The sequence below is a fragment of the Tamandua tetradactyla genome, chromosome 13 (genome assembly GCF_023851605.1).
Source record: "Tamandua tetradactyla isolate mTamTet1 chromosome 13, mTamTet1.pri, whole genome shotgun sequence".
NCBI classification, from domain to species: Eukaryota; Metazoa; Chordata; class Mammalia; order Pilosa; family Myrmecophagidae; genus Tamandua; species Tamandua tetradactyla.
Genome location: NC_135339.1, coordinates 19,630,092 through 19,646,221, shown reverse-complemented (window position 1 = coordinate 19,646,221; position 16,130 = coordinate 19,630,092). Strand labels below are relative to the sequence as shown.

At 41.1% G+C, this 16,130-nt stretch overlaps 1 protein-coding gene across 8 annotated transcripts in view; it reads right to left on the bottom strand.

Moving 5' to 3' along the window:
- The window catches only part of KCNMA1 (potassium calcium-activated channel subfamily M alpha 1), a 767,272-nt gene that overhangs the window by 36,056 nt on the left and 715,086 nt on the right, over window positions 1-16,130 (bottom strand). The gene's annotated exons all lie outside the window — the stretch shown is intronic.

Here is a 16,130-nt window from a genome sequence, read left to right as displayed (position 1 = left end):
ATTTTGCTCCCCTTCTCCTTCCAATGTGGGGACATTGTCCCCCTGACCCTCCTTAAAGTTAGATATGCCCATGGGACATATGAAATGCCCTGGCTCAGGGAAAGCAGACAGAAGCAACGGGTAGCATGTCTGGTACACGTAATTAAGATCCAGTGCTTGATGTGCCACCTCTTTCTTTCCAGGCCATGACAACAGTGGAAAAGCACTTACTATGGGCAGTAGCCCATGACAGATGAGCTGACCTCAAAAACATTCTGAGTGAAAGAAAAAAATAACATGTTGCTTTAAGCCACTGAGATCTGGGTTTTGTATTCGTTACCACAGCGTAACCTAGCCTATCCTGACTGGTATCTTATTATATTAAACCATTTGCTTGCTTATCCTCTTGCAGTGAGTGACAAAGTCTGGGTTTTCTACATAAGTCTGGCCAATGGGACACCGGAGACAAATCTTGCTGGAGGCTTCTAGGAACTATTTCCTTGCCCTTTTAAAGAAACATATAGGAGGAGATTTTCTTTTAACCCACTAGACTTTGTTTTACACACCTATAGAGCCTTGAATTATGGCAGCCCTTTTGCAATCAGGATGGGTACCAGCTGAGGTCAGAGGTAACTTAATGAGATTTGCTGATGGAACAACAGAAAGAACCATCCTTGAGTTCCTGAAGTAAGTGCCCCTCAGCCATCAGGCCTCAGGACTCTCTTTCTTTATGAGATTTTCTTTTCTTTTTGTTTAAGCCAAATTGAGGAATTTTCTTTACTTGCAACCGTAATCATCCTGGCAGATGTACGAGTCCTCTTTTGAGGGTGGCCCCTGAACTTCCCAGTATGCCCAACACAGACCTCAAGCGGGAGGAAGGGGACAATTGGAAAGCAGCCTGCTTGGTTTCGATGTTGGCAGTCTGTGCTCCTTTGGATCTCACGCCCAGGCCCCAAGTACGTATCAGGATGAGCTTGGGCAACCAACAACTTCAGGTCTCGTGAGGGTGAGATATCATCTCAGCTGAAAAACTGCTTCTTTGAGAATATTACACAGAGACCTGGAACACCTTGAAAAGTACCAAACTCTGTATTTCGGAACTGTACCTATCTCATACATTCATTTAGTGAAAATTAATTTTACCAAATGAAGTGTATGGCAAATGGTACCATCAGCCCCACCCATCTCCATCCCATTCCACCCCCTGCAGAGGACAAGCGGACACATGTTCACATTCATTTTGGTTTATCTTCTTTGTCCTTGGTGGGGCTTACCAATGAATTAGAGACTTAAAGGTTCAAAGTCACTGCTCCATTTCCTAGGACAAATCTCTTAAATAGATTATGTGACCGGATTCCTGACTCACTCTCCAGTAATGTGACAAGATTGGGCTGAATCTGCCATTTTGGCTGTGTGTGAAACTTTACCTATCAGGAATGAAATGACAAGTGCTCAATAATTGCCTGGCTTTTTTTTTTCAGAGGTGCATAATGTATGAAATGTCAGAAGAATTTAAAAGTGTTTTCTTATTTTCTGCTCTCCTGTATATACATTTTATACCACTGAGTGCCATACTTTCAGGAAGGGAAGTTTTATTTAATATTCTTTCCTTGATCACACTTAATTTGATTGTTTATACTGATCTACTATGAACAAGGCAAGTCATTTTGAATGACAGTATAGTGTTCATCTTTCTAAACTTCAGAATATGTGCTTTTCAACCAACCACATAACCAAGAACATGCATTTTAAATGCTAGCTGTTTTCTTCCCCTAGAATAGCGAAGGGGAAAAACTAAACTGTTTTCATCAGAAGTTTCATTCAAAGGCATGAAAAACTGCAAGTGACAGCTGTGCAGATTCAGTGGATGTGACGTTTTTTAATTTCTTCAACTTGACAAGTAAACACCTTAAATCGGTAATGCTATATGCATAATACATGGCCTGTATTTTGACATCCATCATCAAATGCTGACTTGAGAAAATATGGGTTTGTACATCAAGGAATAGGACCCATAAAGCAGGGAGAAATGCAGGTCACAGGGTATTAGGAAAACTGTATTTCATTACAGAACCTGCAACAAGCCAAAGCATCCTTTTATTGTATCTTATTTAAAGATTCCATTTTCAGCCGTGAAAAGACTCAATTCCTTTGCATGAAACCTTCATTTAGAAATGACATGCTTGCCTCATCATCCTCTTTCATTTGCTTTCATATTCCATTTTCCCCTTCAGTCGCCAAGCTCAGTTCCATTAGCATCCACAACTGACAAACCATGGTGGGGGCCAAAGATGTCTCTCCACTAAAGTCCTTCTTTCACCTACGAGTGGCCCCAAGCAGGGGGTGCTTTTGTTAGAAAGGACACTTTACCAATGCTAAAGTCTCTTTTTATTTCACTATTTTTCTAGTCTTTCATTTAGAAAAGCAAAAGGCCAAGACAAAAGGAATAGATTTCTCTTTTTCTCCTTATGAAAAGGTATGTAAAAGAGGAACAGAATTTATTAACACTGTTTCTTCCATAGAGATCCTAATATGGGAAAACTGTGGTTGGAACAGCAGGGCTGACGCAGATTCCCTAAATAACCTTGGAGGCAAGTAGAAACTCAGGCCCCTTCTGTCTGATGGAATGGGGCAATATGGCCTTTGGTGTCCTTTGACGGGATCTAACCCTACTCATCATAGTAGCAGTTGACAAAGGGACAGCTCTACATTACGTCCAGGTCCTCAATTGTTTTGCCCCATCCCCAATGCTCACAGGAGTGGATATACCTTTAGATGAAATGCAAAACCGCATTCTAGTTCTGCATGTGAAATCCAGGAGCACACGGAACATATTCCAGGGACCCTAATCTACAGCTAGCAAATAGTGAAAATGGGGGAAACACTCCTTTTATTAGTTAAACCAACACTTGGGAAACTAACTTCTAGAAATAGTCACTCATCTTGCAAGCTGAGGTGACTGAGAATGTTGGCAGTAGAGAGATGGAATGAGAATTCCTCCATCAGGAAGAGATTCAAATGTAACTGTCATACAGCACAAGCTCTCACCAAGACGACTTCCTCTTTCTGTAGTTATATTCTCATTCTCTCTGCCGAGCATGGAGATGGGAGGCAAGTTTTGTGCTAAAACTGACTTCCAAAGACTACCCTTCTCTCCTTAAAGTGAAGACCACACCTCACTGCAATTTGAGGTGGAATATTTGACTGGATTTACATTATGTTGTATTCATCTGACAGAGGATAATGCCTTAAGTGACACTGTCCTGTGCAAGGATTCTTACTCAGCTTGCTGTCTTTAGGCCAGAGACTGGGTTTTCTATTTTTTTTGAGTGCCCCAGATTATCTAAAAAATGCCTGGCACCTAGAGAAGAAAGTGTATAATGGTTAAGAGTTTGGGCTTCAAAGACAGATGGCTTGGGTTCAAATTCTGGCACAACCATTTATTGGTCATATAACTATGAGCATTTCCCCTAATCTCTGCAAGCTCTGATTCTTTGTCTATAAAATGGAAGTACCGACTGCATAGGGCAGTTGTAAGAATACACCTAGATGTATTCAAAACATCTAGAACAATGCTGGTTATGAAGCCAGTATTCAAAAATGTTGGCTACCAATGATAATATTTTACCAGGTATGCAGTAAGAATTTCCACACAGAGAAAATCTTAGAAACTTAATCAGAAGCCCATTATCAGGGTGACTCTACCTTAGTAGAAATAATCATATCAGTCGACTAATAAAAATATAGTCTAAGATTTCTAAGGAAGGAGGACTTTGGATATGGGGATGGATAAGGATTTTCTTTAGGTATGTTCAAAAACTGGCAGCCTGTCTTTATCTAAAACAGGTTCTTCTTTCCTTATGGGAACCTCAGAGTTTCTCTAGAACGTTTGGTTTTCCAGTCCTAACCTCTCCACTAGCATTAATGATTCGAAGGCACAAACTGTCCTTGTTTATTTCCTAGATTCCTGAAATTATTCTCACTCTTCCCTGCATTCTTTTCCATTGGCACCCATGTTGGGTTCAACTGAATGAAATCAGCAGTGGCTGATGTTCTTTTCATGTTATTGAATATTCCAGGGGCTGGAACCACTAGGTCTCTGCCTTTGAGGTTACTGGAAGGTTTAGCATCCTTTACTGAAATGTTCAGACAAGGGCATTTCATTTAAGATGGTTTGGAATTAAAGAATTTAGTACAAATAACTGGCTTATTCCTGAGAAGGAAAGGTATAAAAGGAGATCATCAGCATTTCATTTTCCATATACTCTTTTGGGCACCTAATACATACGTGCATATGTATACAGCATACAAGTGGTAGCACGCGGTTTCAATAAAGAAGGGCTGTGGTTCAGACAATCTCTACCAGAGGGAATGGCCAGGGTAACGTGGACATGAGTGCATTAAAAAATAAGAAAACCAAATGCCATGCTACTTACGGAACACAAAGCAAAGGCAAGACTGTTCGGATTAAGATAATTGAGAATGAACAAGAGGCTCTAAATAGAACTTAAGGAAAAATCATAAGAGCTATATTTATTGAGAGCTTACTACTAAAGTCTTCCGTTCATGTAATACTTTCTTTAGTTCTCAAAACCATACTATGTAGATACTATTGAGGAAATCAAAGGACAGAGAAGTTAAGGAACTTGCCCATAGGTGGACTACTCAGAAACAGGCATATTGATTCTTGAGTCTATTTTAAATCACCGCACCATATTTCTTATTATGTGCTGGACCTGTGCTAAGGGTTTTTACATGGACCGCCTTATTCATTCCTCATAAAAACCCTATGCATTAGGGACTGTTAATACTCCCATTTTGGAGATATGGAAAATAAGGTTCATAGGGGTCGAGGAATTTGCTCAAGCATATCCAGCTGTTAAGGGGAAAGATATGGAAGCTGCAGCCAGGCACCCTGAGTAACTGTACACCAAGCCATCACCCCTATGTGTCGGAGATCTTTTTCTCACATACCAACCCTGGCAAGTACGAGTCTGAGGCCTGAGCCAGTCTCTCTTTTATAGTTTTCACTTTTAAACAATAGCAGACAACAACTGGGAACCATTGTAGTGATACCTAGCTTGCGTTGGTATGGCAGCATGCACGATTCAGTACATATAATAAATGCTTTATTACGGTGCTTTTCCGTGGGGGAAACACAAAGTACTTTCTAAATCTTCCCTCGTTAAATCCCCAAGCCTTTCTGGGGAGAGAGGGAGATGGAAATTCGTATCAATCACCTCCCCTAGAATAGATGGAGAAAAGAAGGTAAGTGCCTCTTTCTTCCACCCCCACGGATTTAACATAAAGGAACTGGTTCAAATGGTGGGCCAAATTATCTTTTATTGTGTGCATATAAATGATGGTTGGAAATCCATATGCTATGTTAAACTGGGGAAATAAATTAGCCCGAGTCATCTAGGTTTGCTGAGACAGGTATTCAATATGAAGTTGTAAAAGGGAAAGATCACTGTTTAAAATGATCCATAAAGACATGTTAAAATCAAGAGAAACATCTCATATTACATCATCTATGAAGTAAATTAAATTTCCTACTAATGCCAGGGGAAAAAAAAATCCTAAAGCCAAATGTCAGATGAAGTGAAAATCAATAAAAATGTTTTGATAAGTAAATGCAACAATGCTATTTAACACATGATTGGCAACTGCTGAAACATAAATTATCCAAATTTCCCAGTGCTGCTTATGGGAAAATTATGCAGATTAGAACTTGATTAGGCTTATATCATGAGACTCAATTTGGACTTTTAATCTATTAAGCTCCAATAAATGAGGCATCTGAATAGCTCCCCTGAGCAACTACAGTAATAGCCATAGCAGTCATTTTTGCAGTAAGTATTCCAACAAATTCTTCAACAGCCGAAGTAAAGAAAATTCCATGTATAGAAGCACAATTGCTTTTTAACTTGCAGGGGCAAAAATCCATGAACACAGGGGTGATTTGGGAAACAGATTTTTAGAAAAGACTGCAACACAGATCTGACCAAGGGGAAAACAAAAAACTCAGTTTACGCTTGCTGTAATTTGACAGTGTAGTTTTCAGTGGCTTCCCATAAAGGTGGAGTCCTGGGGTCAGGAAGGCCAGGCAACTGACCAGTTACACAATAACAAAAGGTTATTAACAGAGGCTGCCGCTTCTTTTCCGACACAGCCCAAAGGGTACTCCGACAGACCGCTTTCCCCTTAGGAGCCTGAGCTAGCAGTAGGCCCCTACAGTGTGCTGGAGGTCAGTATTGGGGAGGGAAAGAGGAAACTCTCCTGCCAGTTTTGATTTTGACCATGTGGTTTTCTGCTTTAGGCCAAATAACCCTGTGCTTAGGAGAGAAACTGGAGCTGACATGTGTCCCCAGCCCAGAGTCTAAGGACAGATCTTGGAAACATTATAAGCAGACAATGCTATGAAACCTGAACCACATCACCGGCTCTCTTTTGCCTCTCAACCAATCATTCTATGTTAGAGAGGCAAAGAGTTGTGAAAATCCGCTAGTTGATCTCTCAGTTTTCCCGATGAAGAAACTGAGGGTCAGAGAGGAGAAGTTATTATATCCAAGTCATGGAACCGGTTAGTGGCAGAGCCCGTAGAGCTGACATCTGTTGTTATCTGTTCCACTTTGACTCTGCACTTGTGAGACCCATACCACAGTCCTTGGTTGGGGACCAGCCCTGTCCCCAACTGGCCACAGGGCTGACAACATGAAGCCAGGTGGTGTGACTTCAGAAGGTCAGCCAGGTGGTCCTCTATCATCCCGGCCACACCACTGGTTTAGAGGTGGGAGCTATATTCCCCAGGACCCTGTGCAAAAGGTATTAAAGATGCTGTGGTTGTGAAGGCAGAAAGATGTTAGTATGGGGCTGCTGGTGATCAGTTAGCCCACCACAGGGTGAATGAAAACAGGGCAAATGAAGCCAAGAGATGAAGAAATGAGATGGCACTCTGACATTCAGTTCCTGCATCACCATTTTATTGAAGCCAGGAGCACCCCAGTTATATCTGTAAATAAAGTCCCTTTTTATTTAAACCTTTTGAATTGGATTTCTATCACTGCAGCCAAAATGTCCTAATACAGTAACTGAGAAAAATCTCTGTCCTTTTCTTGGGGAAATGGTTCATGCATGTTGAAGTTTTACTAAAAAATCCACGATTGCATCTTCATTCACAGTTTCCTGCTCACTCCCACTGGCCAAGGTAAATAACCACCGCCTCCAATTATTACTATTTATAATAAGCAACTGACATTTTTAGTGGTAATTTTTGATTAGGACTTTGGGGAGCTGGCACTATACCTTGGTAAAATGTTTCAGCCTTCTGAGAGTTTGTTTTGGGCCTGAACCAAACCCACCAAACTAAGCCAAATGAATGAAGAAACAAAAACTCTCTATAGCTATGTGTCCATTAAGCTTCTTAACAAATATTCAGCACTTGGACAAATCTCACACTCTTGAAACAAATATATTTGCAAGAGTTGTTTCTCCAAGCAACAGTCTCCTTTCTTAAAGAGCTTACTGTCTCATACCTGTCTCCCAGAAGGGCTGGTTAACGTAGATGCTTTATTTTTATTTATTTATTTTGGAGGGTGCATGGTTTGGGAAACAACCGATGCTTTATTTTTAAAAAGGCCTTTTAAACAATAAAAAAGGAAGGAAGGAGGGAGGGAGGGAGAGAGGGGGAGAGGGGGTGAGGAAAGGAAGAAAGGAAGGATGGAGGGAAGGAAGGAAGTTATAATTCAAATACAACTGAAATCCCACATTTGGAAAGAAACCTAATATTCACCTGGTCTAAAATCTTCATTTGCCCAAGAGCTCATAATTTCATAGTGAATTTCCTACAGGTTCTGAATTGCTTTTGACCCTCTCCTATTTCATCTTCCAAGTTAAAAATAAGACATACTAACTTTGATGATATGAATCAAATGACAAAAAATTTTAAACACCCTGTGGCCTAAGTAATTTTATTTCCAAAAGTATGTGAACAGTCACAATTTCCTTAGATTAAAGAATTGGCTACAATGTCTTCTCTCATGGTCCTTAATAAAAATGTTACATTGAAAACCACGTGAATATCCAATTTTAGGAAAGATTATCTTAAGCATGCTACCACTAAAAAAAACAAAAACAAAACCACAGAAACATACTTAATGACATGGAAACTTGGTAATGATAAAATACTTGCAGAAAAGCACAGGTTACCAATTAGAATGTACTATCTATTTTTGAGGGGAAAAGACATAAATTTTACCACTTATGTCTGAGTGGTAAAATTATGGGTAATGCATATTTCCTTCCTTTTGCTTACAGGCAGTTGCTAAGCTTCCTAAAATGAGCATGCATTGCTGTGAGACAGGGGAAAATAGTCAAATTATAAATTAAAAACAGAAAGAAAAAAACCAAAAAGAATACAGAAAACCTGAAACCTCGAGTGATCTCTTTGGGCCAAGAGCAACTACTGGCTATTGTGGATGGACACAGCTTTTTAGGGCAGTAAAGATCCTAAACGTTGTTTTGAACACTCATCTGATATTGCAGATGGTGAAGCTGAGGCTCTGAGATGGGAAGTGACTAGTTCAAGGTTACACTGTAAATAGGCTTTAGAAGAACAGAGCTGGAAAAGAGTTTGCATGCGTTTCACTGCTATTTCCTCTCACGTCATTTTAGAAGAGCCCTACTCATGGAGTCTGAAAGAAGACTGCTAGGATGGACGTGACGACAAAGAGCTCAGGAAAACACCACAGAGCCTGGGTACACAGTGGGAAGGAGCGGCCAGCTGTGGTCCCCACTCACAAGGAGAGGGGCACCTGCTGGTCCCCATTCGTACCCCCACCAAGCCTTACCTGCTTTGGAAATGCCATGCCTGCTCTTTTCCCCCAACCCTCCTTTGACTCTTCCAGGAAGACTGCCTTGACTAACTTCCCTCCCCTCATTTATTTTCTTTATGCTACATTTTTTATCCCTTTTATTTACTGTTTTAAACTGTACTGATTACTCTCTTGGTTGAAATGCTTTGAAACTGTCTACTATTCTCTCTCTCTCTCTCTTTTTTTCCCCCTTCTTACCTATTGAATTCCTCATTTCCGGATGGCAGGGGCTAGGTCAGATTTTTAACATTATTATCGTTAATTCTTATTTCCTATTCTGGGACTCTTCCTCTTTGCTGCCAACACAAGAAGACAAAGGGCCATTTTGCCACTAACAGGGGATCTTCTCTTCATGCCAGATCATGTTTCCAGTAAACTAGAGGCCTACTATGCCAAGGAAAAAGGCAGACATACACATTGCAAAATAGTGAGACGAGTGGGTGCTAATAAAACACAGAGAAAACTGCCCTCGTGCTGCCCAGACTATATACCATTTTGTTTCCATTACATCAACATTTTTTCCCTTTTGTGAGCATTAATCAAAGAAACGCAAAGAGCTCATTAAAGTGATAGATTGACTGAAAATGCAACCACCTTTATATTATAAACAGTTCCTTTATGTTCTCAGTGCTACAGGCTTTGTTTCCCAGCATTTGTCATGTAATTCAAATGTCGTTTTACATTTAAAACACCAAATGCCAAATGGGCCCCAGTTGTTTGTTTGAATGGGAACCACCGGCCAACATACCAAAAACCAGAGCTACAAAATCACAGGCAAACTGAAACGTCCATGTCTTATGCACAGAGAAAATTAAGTAACTGTAAAAGATGGATTCTCCAAGCAATCCAAGGCATTACCAAGCAATTCAGGAGAAGGCGCGTCCTAGCACATGTAACTTTTAGCCAGCTGTCTCTGAAAGGTCTAGAGAAAAAGATGCCTGGCCTAGATATGGGTTCAGGCTCCAAACATTTGATAGCCTTTAAAAGAATACATTTTAACTTACAAAATCTTTTTTCTTTATTAGCGAAGTTGTGGGCTTACAGAACAATCATGCATAAATTAAAGGACCCGCACACACCATCCTACCACCAACACTCTGCATTGATGCGGAACGTTGTTTACAATTGATGATCCCACAAATTTATAATTGTACTACTGATGAAAGTCCACGGCTAACTTAGGGTTCATTGTTAGTGGAGTGCCATTCCACGGATTTTTAAAAAGATTCTTATCTTGTTACTGTATATACAGTCTAACATTTCCCCTTTTAATTATATTCAGATACATATTTCAGTGCTGGTTCACTAATGGTGTGCTACCTTTGCCTGTATATTATGTTTATACTGGTAGACAGATATGTAATTGGAGTCTCAGCTCTCAGGGTCAGGCAGCCATATGTATATGCATATGGATATGGTATATGTATATATGTGTATGCATTTTTTCCCAATTCTGTTCACAGCATAGTTAAGACCTGAAATGAGCCATACACTGAGTTTTCAGACAGACTGCCTGAAAACTCAGCGCCTTAGTTTCATCAACTATAGGATGAGGAAGACAGTGGTACATTATAGCGACTGAGTTAATAATCTAGGCAAACAGCATTCAACAGTGCCGTACAGCATACACACAGTAAGTACTTTATAAGCACTACTTCCTCCTCCTCCTCCTCATGGTTGTTGTATTATGTCAAAAAGAGGCTGCGTGCACTGACAGAGAACTGGGCAGAATTAAATGATGTGGGCTTTAGCCCAAGGCCAACCCTAACTATCTGTGAGAACTGACAGGGATTCAACATCTTATCCAAACTCAGTTCCCCCATGTATACCATCAGGCAGACAAGGTAAGGCCCCAAGCTCATTCCAGGTGGGACCACTACACCTGTGATCTGAACGCTGGGGAATCTTACATAAAATTGGCAACCACGAAAATTCTGGGTTTAGTCACTGAATATTCCGGAAATGACTATAGACTGCAAACGTCATGGGGTTGCATTTTTTAAGGAAGTGGAAGACCCAGACCCTCTCTCCCAGTATATTAACACAAGGTCTGCATCAACAACACCCAGAGATGCGTGAGTATGAGAGATACACGCGAGAGGAACACGATCACCATGCAGCCTGCACACCACAACAAAAGGGACGCTGCCTCCCCCTCCCTTGGGAGTGGCCCATAAGGGAGACACAACCCTCCGTCTAGGAGTCCTGCATCCACGCCACTTGCACACAGGCCATCTGGGGACATTCCCTGATGGGTGAGCGCAGTCATGGCATCCACTATGGTCCATGGTGTCTTCATCTGGACAATGGGGACAGTGCAAGTCCCCTTTCGGCTCTGAAGCTTACGTCTCTTTCATTACCTGCCCCCCCCACCCCTGGTTTTAAAGGGATGCTTGCAGAGAATCAATTAGCGGGGGTGGGGCTGGGGGGGTTGGATTCATAAATGTCTTTACCTAGGACCTCACAAGCTTTCCTGAAGATTCTGCCTTTCACCCCAATTTTATAGTTTTGCCCAGAGAAGGAAAATTCAGCACCCAAACCAACGAGATAGATATACTTTCTCTAGACTTGCTATAATGGCCGAAAAGACCATAAATAACCATTTATTAAACAAACAGCATGGCCTAAAGGAAGAGAAACCATCACAAACTACACCCCTGAGGCCGGCAGGCACCGCGCCAACCGTGGGACTCTCATAACGCCAGCAATATATTGCCAGTCCTTCCATTTTCTTGAAGTTATCTTCATAATCAAGATGCTATCCCAGCCATTGTGGGCTTTGGAACTATTTTTAATTTTAATTTAAAGAGCAATTAAAGAAAGACAATGGATACATGGGATAATAAAGTAAGTGATTAGCAGCATGCAAATGACAAAGGCTTAATGATAATATAGTTCTGGTCTCCGAAGGGTTTGGCGAGAGAAAGCCCCTTTTACTTGTGGTTGTTCAGCTCACATGTCTCAACCCGCAATTACGACACTGCTGACACCATTAACCAGTGAAACAACATCACTTCGCAAAGTCCTTGTTGCCTCATTAAAATGGAGAGGGTCAGGTAATTTGCCAGTGTTGTGTGTCTAGTTTTGTTGTTGGTAATTAGCAAACATTACCCATCATGGACTCCCGCAGGGAGCTGGAGAAACTTTGTGAAATATTTAAGAGTCTTTATATTTCACTGGAAAATTGAAAAGAGGTGCAGTAATGTTCTTCCTGGCATCCCCCTGCTTTTAGGAAAAGAAAAAAAAACAAACTGGGACTCTTTTAATTTAGGGACAAACAGGATGTGCTGGGAAGCCATCGTCCAAATCAAGACCCTAAATCACAACTGCAGACTGGCAAACAGGCGCTGCATCTCTGTTTACAAAGAGAGGTGGGGCAAGGAGGGCAGGGAAATTGTAAGCTATGTCTTTTGTTTCTTACCTGGCTGTTTTGGGTTTTTTTTTTAATAATCTCCTTGAAATAGCGGAAAGGGGCTATAAAAAGTTTTCTCTTTGGAACACTCTATGATTTAAATAAACACCAGAACTGCTTGTTCACAAAGATATTTATATATATTTTAATATAGAGATTGAGGAAATAAATTCCAGGGGCCCGACTTCCTGCCTCCCTGCCCCCTAATGGGAGGTCCCATCCACAATGGAACCGAGATCCCGAATGCCCGCCAAGGCTTGATGTGTTGTCAGGGAGCAGGACGGCATCCTATTCTTTAAATGGAACTTTTGGAGCATAAAACACATTCCAATAAAAGTGAACACAAAATTATGAATTCATTAAACCACTTTGGAATCTTGCACAATATATAATATTTATATTCCAACTCCTGTAAAATATGCTTTAATATCTTTAGGCAACTATAAGGGCTAAAATATTTATAAAAATGGCTAAAGATAAAGTATGGCCCTCTTATTCCTACATACAGATGACGTAAGGTGTGCAATCAAAGACAATAACCCTCTCTACCCATTTGTCATCTTAAAGTAGCTGATCAACACGCCATCCCTCGTGTGCTATCTACATAAGAGTTGTTGCCAATACAGGCAACTCCAGAGGAGCTTGCTCCTTAAAAACTACCTGGAGTGCTATACTTCACAGGAAACAGGGCTTTCTGAAAATGGAGACAAAACTATAAATTTGCAGGTAAAACAGCTCCAAGAGGGGCTTCAAAATACTGCCATATTTATCTCTGGGACATCTGGGGAAGGTAGGCCTTTTGATTTAATATTTTAAAACATAGAGGCAATTGCTTCCTTGCACAGTGTATAATTAATGCTCATAAAAAGGCAAGTTTAAAAAAAAAAAGTTGTCAGTGCCCCACATGCAAATTAAACTAATTAATTAATGAAATAAGAAAGAGACAGGTCTCTGTGCACTCAGAAGGACTTCCTTTAGAAATGTGCAACAGTGGCATATAATCCCTATAAAAAGAAAGCCACCATGATTTTATAATCACCTGGAGGCTTATTAAAAGTGGGTTTAGAGATTAAATAGGAAACCTCAACCCTGAAGTTCTCATTATTTACCTTCCTTGTTTGCCTTTAGACCCATGGTCTGATTGATTTTCAAAATTCTTCTATTTTCTGCATGGATTAGGCATTCAAAGAACTACAGGCAATTGCCTGCCTGCCTACGTTGATCTCCCAAATGGACATTATTCTGGTTTATTTTCCCTGCTCTCTCAGGCTAGGGATGGTACAAGGATCGAAACCACCTGGGAGGTTGTGACTCCAAGTTCATTTCTCATATATGATGTTTTTCCATAATTTCCATTATAGACTTTCCAAACTTTCCAGCAATCGCCCTATGGAGGCTGCCAAGTCTATGGAGATGTAAACTTAGTGAATTGTAAGCCCTAGTATGTGGATCAAAGATCGTTAACTTGGGTAAAGAAGAGGCAATGCCTATGCTTCTCTACTTAGGCTACAGCTGGGAATCACTGATGCCTCTGTCCTATCCCCAGAGATTCTGATTTAATGGCTCTGGGGCAGGGCCCAGGCATTGTGACTTTAAAAATTACCCAGGTGATTGAAATGTGCAGTTGAGGTTGCAAACCACTGAGTTAGGTAAGACACTTGAATGTGCACACAAATATTTCTGCGTACATCTATTGGGAAGAGGTGGGGAAAAGGACAGAGAGAAGACCCATCACTTCATTAGATATTTAAAGGGTTGACCTAAGATCCCTCCCCCAATTAAGAACTAACATGCTATATATATATCCGGGCTGAGGGCTGAAGTTATTCTTTTAAGGGAAAAAGAGGTAAAGGAGGGAAACCAAGTGCCATGTCCTGTCTAGTTGGAGCAGTATGGGCAACTCTGGATGGTGCCATTTCAACTCAAGCACTGGGGCTTCTACCATAACCAACTGCCAACGAGTGGATGGTTACAGGGTCCTCCTACAGTGAGCCTAGACCTGCTTACAAACTCCATTGTATGGCACCATGCAAGCCTGTCTACTGAAAGGAAAACCCCAGGGGTCGCTGTCAATCCTTTCCCAGTTCTTCCCAACTTCTCCATAGGTTTTTGTAAGTTTACCTTGCTTGGACTGCTCACCTACCAAAGGTGAAGGAGATATGCATATATTTCTTATGCATATGTGCAGATAAGCAGAGTGTATCATAATTCTGGCAGTTGGGTACAAATGAATAACTCTATCTTTGTTATTTATTTTTGGGGACCAAGCAAAAGAAAATGGTAAAAACTGTCCAATAATAATAACAACAACAGAAATAGCTAGCATTGCTTGATTTCTAGCTATATCCTAGACACTAAGTGCTTTACATCTACGCACGTAGTACTGCCATGCATGGCTGTGAGGGCTGGGCACTGAACAATGGCCTAATCTAAGTGGGCACCACTCACAGCATGGATATGGTATATTTGCATGTTTATCAGATTTTTTTTTCAGAGCAGATGGCAGAAAAGTGTATTATTTGAACATACTCAGTATATTATGACAATTTTTCAACCAATGGAAGTAAAGTGTCTTGAGAAAGGAAGTAAAGTGTCAACCAATAGAAGTCAAGTGTCTTTTTTTTTCTTTTTTAACTCACATAAGGATACTGTACGAACTAGAGAGAGCCCTGTATCTCATTTAATTCTCACAGCAACCCAATAAACAAGGTACAATTATTATTCTCAGAGAGAAAACTGAGGCATAGAGAAAAAACAGACTTCCCAGGGTCACACAGTAGTAAATGGCAGAGCTGGGATTCAAATCTAAGCTGCATGTTTCACAGTCTACATGTGTCATGATTAAGCTTAACTGCAAAGCGCTATTTCCACAGTCCCCGACGTTTTACAAAGCCCCTCTATAGCCATCATCTCTTTGGGTTCAGACACGGCTCCCTCAGGGTCTTTGGGCAGGGCTGCTTTAATCCCCACCCCCACCCCCACCCCTCCGTTTATAGATAAAGAAATAAAATTGCAGACTGTTTATCTGAAGTCAAATGACACATGATTGCCAGATCTAGGATTTAAAACCTGGTTTGAGTGCATCATCACTCTGACTGTCATGCTTGTGACTCACACCATAAACTAGAACAACAAAACCGAATTAATGATTTCCTTTTGCCCAGGCATCTGGAAACCATTGTCCACCTGCTGCTTAGAGGAGTGACCATCTCCACATGGCCACGGAAGCTCTTGGGAACCGTTCAAAGTTCCCTGGGGAGAAAGTAGAGATGTGTTCTGCCCTGTCTCTGTACTCTGGAGGGCTCAACCGTCCAGCCTCCTCAGACTTGGGCTGGTCCATCCAAAGGAGTCAATAAAAATTCAAGGGTCAGGACCTATTAATAAAGGCTAAAGGAATGAGGCAAATTCACATTAGAGAAGAACTGGCAAGTTAATCTGACCATGGTTCCTACAGATTGGCTCAGTCTTTCATCTTTGTGTCTGCTGCTCAGCACAGAGCTGTCAAATGAAGCCTGGAGGGAAAAGGTGGGCCACTTAATAAAGGTATTAAACATCAACTGCTTTACCTCATTTGAGGGTAAATGAAGAGGAAGCAAGCAACAGATACTGGAATTAAACCACTCATTCACTCACTCCACAGATCTTCTAGGCGTGAGATGCTGTGCAAAGCAAGATTAAACATATCTCTGACAGCTGGTGGATGTGGGGGAGGTTGGTAAGAGAGGAGAACAGACCATTCTTTTGAGGGTGTACCCAAGTTAAGTGACCTCACTTACATTCATTTCCTTGGACATGGTTTGAGCCCCTTGGTGATATCATTAGTAGACACATAGTTGAGTGATCCCACATGAAAGACACTTTCCTGC